A 7939-nucleotide genomic window follows, 5' to 3' on the forward strand; every position below is an offset into this window, starting at 1 on the left:
AACTTCCCAAGTTTGCTTGAGAGGAAAAAGTCATCCTCTTTGGAGGCGTGTCGGAGGAAGCGACTGACATTTGACTGGATGGGCAACGCCCATCTCCTGTCAAAGAGCAGCGCACTCACATACAGCCTGTCTGTGTTGTGCAGTCCACTACAAGAGTTTCACCAGGTCATTTCCGAGACTACTCAAACAACGAGCTGCAGGCAGTGGAAATAAACTAAGCGGCCTTCTATTTAAGTGCAGTAACTGAGTGCTGTGCAGTTTTGAGATGAGCTACTTCTCCTTGCACTTTCGTTCTAAAGCACTTTTCATTAGTACTACTACCTTCCCAATAAGATGTAATATATGCCGCTCACATTCTGTATAACAACCCCCTTTCCCAGCTTGAAACTTTATAATATCTCATTTATCTGATATTTGAAGTTTAACATTTGTGTGATATTGAATGCAAGACTTGCCACTTCCTCCAGCCTATCCCTGGCATCCTCCGCTGTCACACCAACCCTCTGCATGCCCTACTTCATTAGATCCATGAATCTTCACTGTGGTCTTCATCTTTTCCTCCTGCATTACAGCTCCATACTCAGTATTATTATCCAGTATATCCACCATCTTTCCTCTGCACATTTCTCTCTAACTTTGTCTTCCCTTTCAGCCATCCTGCCATCCCTCTGTCACAAATCACCCCTGACACTCATCTCCACTTTCTCTCCATTTACCTTCTCTGCACGCTCACCTTTCCACCTGACTCCCTCTCATTCGCGCCCATGTATTCTGTCTTGCTTATCCTGACTTTCATTTGTCTTTTCTCCAGAGCATATCTCCACCTTTCCAGTGTCTCTTCCACCTTCTGCCTACTGTCATTACAGATCATTATTCCATTTGCAAACATCATAGTCCACAAAAACTCCTGCCTGACTCCATCTTTCAACCTGTCCATCACATTGCAAACAAGACACAGTGCAGCTCCTTCTGACGTGACTCATTTCGCTCATAGGCTTCAAAAGGACATATAAACGATTTTGTGAAATCGTCATTTGAAACTTTTTCTTGTTTTTAATGACTTGGAAATTTATTCACTATTTTATCGTTCTGATTTTATTACACTTATACGAAACAGGTCTCTGTTGTAAAGGAGACAATGGGACTCAGTGGGACTACCTGTAAATGAAATCCAAGTTAAATAAAACATCTCCACGCCTGCACAGGTATCTGGACTAAACTTGCTTTGAATGCCTTCCTGTACTTCCTCATTCTACCACCAAGTCTCCCTGTCCCCTTTCCTCTGTCCAGAGGATACAGCAAACCCCTTATTGGCACTTTCCTGCAGCACCACAGCTGTACTTTCCCAAACATCTAGTGACTCTTCCATCCCACTCACAGCTTGTCTCAACTCTTCACTGAACTCTGAATATTCTTAATTGTTCAACTTCCACCATTTAATCCTCCCCTCTCTCTGCACACGCTTCCTCTTCTTGACATCCAGAGTCATCCTGCAGATTACCATCTAAAGCTGCTGAGCTACATTCTCTCCTGCCACCCCCTTTCAGTCTCCTTGCTCTGTCAGACTGTACCTCCTTCCCCTCTCATAGATTACCCTATGCTCCTCCCCCTTCTTAAAGCGCATGTTTACCAGTCATTTCCATCCTGTTTGCAAAATCAGCTGCATGTACTATCATGCCAACAAACAAAGGAAACAAACAAGTCATACAGGAATTATAAAACAAAGTTTCACATATACTTAAGAAAGTGACACATGTACAAGGCCAAGTTCAGCAACTTGCACGTCACATACAAATTAACAGAACAAATTGACTCTGAGTCATCGAGTACCAGCTGTGGGAATCTATTCATAATCACATATTCACTTTGCTTTTCAAACCCCTGACTCACTGTCGGTATACTTGCCTCTTAGAACGGTTATTAACGTGTTAAGTTTTGTACTTGAGTTTATGAGTGTGAGAGATTAAAAAAAATACTCAAGGTCTTACAAAAAATGGTGACAATATTTTGTCAAAATTAAAGCAAGTAAACAAAACTAATGTTATGAAAGAGTCAAATGTCAAAACACAGGTTTGTTTTCTCATTTTAAAGGCTTATATTCTAATGTTGTCTTATATGTGCTGTTACGACTGATCACAAATAAATTTCAGTTATTGCTAATAATTACAAAACATATGAAAAAGAACTATATTTGAGTGAAATGTGCAATATTTTCCCTCTAAAAGTCATGAAATTGCGACAAAATCTGGGACAATGTAGCAGAAATAACCTCATTATTTACTTCGTTGTGAGTTTCACAGGTTTGCATTTCCACAACACAACATGCCCAGTGTGTGACAGACTGTTTTAGCTGGTGTGATTTTGTCCACATCTATATGTTCCATACAGACCAACAATGGAGCAAACTTAAGTAACAGTAAGAATGCCACAACTTAAATTAAAGAGTCAGTTCATTGCAGTAAAGGTGGAGAAGTATTCACATCACATCATTAAACCAGCTCCCTGTTTGGATTTGAGACATAGACACCCTCTCTGCTTTGAAGATTAAGCATAAAACGTATTTGACTAAGCTTACAGTTAGGGCTGGATCAGGTGACCCTAAACCATCCTTTAGTTATGCTGGGACAGGCTCAGGCTGCTGGGGGACTTCCCAGAGGTATGAAAGAGTGCTAGACAAATAAAACTGAGTTGAATTGATATTAAATGAATATAATAATATACTGAATATATTATAATATTACGGTTCTCCTAGTTTGTAACAAAAAAAATAGATGTTAATGAAACGTGTATATATATCTATATATATGAACTTCTAGTTAAACTAACTTTAAATAATAATAGTCAATTATTTAATCTTTTAAATATACCACAGGTGTATAAGATCTTCATTCCAACTTTATCTTAAAATAGATGTCTGGGCTAATAAAGGAAAGCAACTCCAAAATTTTGTGAAATACTCATATGAAGATGGGGAAAAAACAGTTATGCTTGTCTACAATGTAGAGGTTTTGTTGTCAATTAAATCAAGTTTACTTTGATAAATGTATCCCAAAGGGAAACACCTTTGTTTTAGCCATTTTTGTTGTTTCTGTTTCGGGTAATACTGGGTGTGCCGGGATGAGGACACTGAAACAAAGAACAATCCTTCTTCACTGCTTAGAGTCGTCACCTGCTCAGCTGCAACAAGCAATGAGCTGACAGACAATTTTCTAGAGCCAAGTGACATCTTGTGGACATTAGATGTATTTGCAAGAGTCAACAACTTTCAAACTCATTTCACATAACGCAGCAGTATTTTTCATTTCTTCCGACTGTGGGTTCGACATGTTTAACCTCTTTAGACCTTGTTAGGTTTAATCTAACTTTGACAGAGAGAATAAATTAAGAGGCCAATGACACTGAAATCTGAGTCATAGACATTGGGTATGACTACAGATGAGAAGCTATCCCTTAAAAATTCAATAACTATCTTTAACCTGGGTGACTAATTGCATGTTGTGTACGGCAAGCTTCGTGCCGAGAAAGATGGCAAATCTGATGTTCTGATCTAAGACTAAAGAATGAAATGTGTGGGATATCAGCACACTCGGTATGCCCAGTATTATCAGGAAAATCTTCAGACGTGACTCATGACATTACAGCCCGAGCTGGCCGCACACATCTTTAATGAGCTGTGCCTCCTGCCAAAATCCTCCACCTACTGAAATTACTACCAACCCTGTTCATTCACTATGAACTCAGTCAGATAATTACAGCCGTTCACCAATTTAGGGTCATTTTCACCAGTAATGCACTGGGTATTTTTTGTTTGTTTGTTTGTTCTTTAAAAAACACATTAAAAAATTTTCCAAGATGATCACATTATTCCACAAAGCCAAAGATACATAAGTCTGGATTCTCTTTATACACGGCATTGCTCTCTCATTGTCCCACACTTGACTGACGGAGCAGAAGAATGAGGAGAAAATAATCACCAACCAAATATTTCAATTAGAAAAGAAAGCAATTATTATTATTCCACTACACAGCTTTTCATTCTGTTATGTGGCACTTAAGTCAACTCTGAATATTTTTTTAAATTAGGAAATACATAGTTATTTCATTTATTTGACATTCATTTTATTGTGAAATACTGTTTGCCGTTTCATTATCAGTTTGTGGTTGGCTATTATTGTGTATGAGGGGTAGGAGCATATAAGGACAGCACATACTTTTCATCTCAGTGTGAAAAAAAATCTTTATCTTCATTACTCTTGCAAATAGTACCTTAAAAAAATATGCCCAAATTCCTGACTTTTACTAATAACATTTAAGGTTATTTAACTTAAAATCATTGCTTCATCTCTATTGAGGGTGAATGGTCTGGTACTATAGTGCCTTTCTATTCAGCTGACTGTCTTATTACATAATCACACACACACACACACACACACACACACACACACACACACACACACACACACACACACACACACACACACACACACACGCGCGCACACACACACACACGAGTAACTAACTTGCCCAAGGATACTTTAGCATGCAGACTGAAGGAGTAAATATGTAGTCCCAGAAATTAGTATATATTTGCACCATCCTTAAAAAAATCTGCATGATGTTCAGTAGGAGTGTAAGACATAATAAATAAAGTATATTAAATATAAAAAATATTCAGTTCAGCTTTATTTCCATAGCGCTAAATCACAACAAGCGTCCCCTTGAAGTGGTTTATACTGCAAGGTAAAAACTTTACAACGTTAGAGAGAAAGCCCCAACAATCAGAAAATCCCCCATGAGCAGCACTTGGAGGAAAAACTCCCATTTAGCAAGTAAAGACCTCCAGCAGAACGAGGCTCAGGGAGGGGCGGCCATCTGCCACAGCTGACTGGAAGTGAAGGGAAAGAGAAGAGAAAAAAGGAGAACACAGAAAGACAAAGGACAAAACACAAACTATGGAAGGAAGAAGACAAGAGTTAATGACGTGCAGTGGCAAATAAAATAAAAGTGAATAGAAGGGAGTGGAGATGAAGAGATCGGTGTGCATAATGGGAAGTCTCCTAGCAGCATGGTTCAGGGTCTCCTGATCCAGCCTGAACCATATGTTTTACCAAAAGGTTTTAAGCCTAATCTTAAAAGTAGAGGGGGTGACTGTCTCTTAAATCCAAACTGGGAGCTGGTTTTACAGAAGAGGAGTCTGATGACAGTTGAAGCCTCAAATACCACAAGTAAGCTTGCAGTCTGAGAGGAAAGTGGCCTGTTAGGATAACCATGAGGTCTTTAAAATATGACAGGACCTAATTATTCAAAAGTTTGTATGTGGATGGATTTAAAACTTCACACTGTATTTTATAGGGAACCAATGAAGATAAGCTTTTTTTAACCCCATAAACAATAATACGCCACGCTGTGTGCAGAGACTCCTGTTTGGAGTGATGTTAACCTGATGAGAAGCTGCCTGCGGTGCTCTATTGTTTCTGGTGTGACACACTGTCTGATAGATGCTGTCAGATTAATCATTGATCATCTCGTGTTTCCCTCAGCAGCCGGTGACATGGGGATAGAGTCTGTGTTACTGCCGCTGCATGTACAACAAACAAGCAAGCACATAAATAATACAGGTTCTACACAAAGTGTTCCATTGTACTAAGAGATCTGGATCCATCTCTGCCAGCAGGTAAACACTACAGATGTCTAAATCCCTGTAACGGGAAGCACGAGGAAGGGTTTTTTTTTGTTTTGTTTTCCTGTTACTGTCATTCAACGCCCACTTTTTGCGCATGATTCCCCACGGTTTTACCTTTTCCGCTTTCTTTCCTCATTTCTCTTGTGTTCTCTCTCTCTTGTTCCTTGCTCCTCTGTTCTGTCTTCCTTTCCTTTTTTTTCTCTCCCTAAATTCTCACTAAACACATCTTTGTTGGCAAAGATTTTAGAGAATTATATAAAGGAAGGGGAATGAAAAGGGGGGGAAAAGCCTACGAAAGGCGTTCTTCAAAACACAATATTTGCTCCATCATCTTAATAAACACACAAATGTCAAGAAGAAGAGCTACAACACAGTCGCACAATGCACACAAAAGATGACAAGTATGGCAGGGCTTTGTTTACAGAGTAACACCTCTGTAGAAGTCCAGCCAATTAGAAGCAAATAAAATGCATTACATATATTAAAGCTTTAATTACTTGCTGTAATTGAAAACACACGCACACACATATACACTAAAGACCCAATATTCGCCTCACCTCGTTGCCATGGCAACGTGGGGCTCAGGTGATCTCAATATATGAAACCGTGAAAGCTGGACAAACCGGTTCTGCCAGGTGAGACAAAAGTTGGACATCCAAACAGCAGCCAAGAAGAGGAGTGACAAACCTGCTGCCCTCTTCATCTTTACTCTGAAAAACCTTTGCACGGTGAAAAATCACTGAATCACTGAGCCTTACACGGATTCCTGACGGTTGGAGTACTTTGGGTGTGTGCTTTTGTATTGTACTAGACCTGTAACCATTTTATTACATGTCATAATTTAGATGTTAAATTTTCACAATAATATTCTCGTTTTTTCATAACCTGATAAAAAGAAAATGCTTGGATTTGGTTGTTTTAATGAATGAATTTAATGAAAAGTTCTCTAAATCATTTTGAAATGTAGAAGTGTAAAACAAGCTTTTTTTTAAAAAAAATATAACATCTGGTTATTAAAAATAAATGAGTAAAAAGTAAAAGTCTGTGAGTCAGTGATTGCCCCCAGCTCAGGTGAAACATGAAGCCGTGGAGCCTCTGCGGTAGCTGAAACTTTATCCGCGGACTCTTTGAAAACAGTCAAAACAGACATGAAAAAGAAGAGCTAACTTCCGGTTATGTATTTTCATAATAATAGCGTCTGCACAACAAGCTCAAAGGTTCTCCTGCAGTTTTAAATAAAAATGTCGAATAAAAAATTAAAAAAAAGAATTTTATTGTTTATAACTGTTAGCCCATTCCTCATCCTGCTTTTCTAAAGTTCTATTTCAGTTTATATATTCAAAAGGGGCAATGCAGTTTAGCATAGTTCCTATATGGAGCATGATAAGGATGTGCTGCCAGAGTTTATAGCCATTGCTTATTTCAAACCCTTGTCCCTTGCTGGGCTTTTAAATCCACATTGCATAGAGAAGATTTACAACTTTCAATTACATGAAACCATACTACACTGTAAAAATAAAATTATAATAAATACACATAAAAGAAATAGAGTAAATAGAGTAAAAATAAAAGAGTAAGAATATCAGTGTGTGGGGTATTTTTCACGCAAAGCATTTTTATGCCTGCATTAAAAGAACATTAAATCAACCTCAGCTGGTGTAATTAAACGATAGGCAAACATTTTTACATTGCACTTCTTTGTTATCACATGCATTGGTTTTTGGAAGCATTTGTCATACTGTGTACTCTGTCACAGGTGTAAATGTCATGCATGATCCAAACTGTGAGGCTCGTGACAAAGTTGTTTACTCTAGAACAATATACCCAAGGAGTGGTCAGTATCAGCAATGAATCAGGTGAAGCAGAGCACAGAATAAGTTTGGCTGTTTTGCCATGTGTGGAGTCAGCATCCCAAGCTCACAATTTCATGGTCATCAGTGTTGTCACCACAACCACAGGTGTTGTGGACAGATGTTTAACATGGGTCCTGATCTTGGAACTGAACGTGAATTATGAACGTGATTTTTGGGATTGCAGCTGGAATGCTGAGCAGCATCCCTAAATCTTAGGTCACTCTGCTCCTCTGGAAAACAACGGCTTGCTCCATGAAGGAGAAGAGAAGGAGTTCAAGTACTTCATGGTACTTTTTATGAGTAACAAAGCGACCATGAAATCCACTGCAAAGTCACTCTACAATACCTTGGACATGATAAGAGAGCCAGGCAAAGGTAAAACTCTTGATATACCAGTCAGCCT

This window comes from Aulonocara stuartgranti (assembly GCF_965226115.1).
Source record: "Aulonocara stuartgranti genome assembly, chromosome: 23".
NCBI classification, from domain to species: Eukaryota; Metazoa; Chordata; class Actinopteri; order Cichliformes; family Cichlidae; genus Aulonocara; species Aulonocara stuartgranti.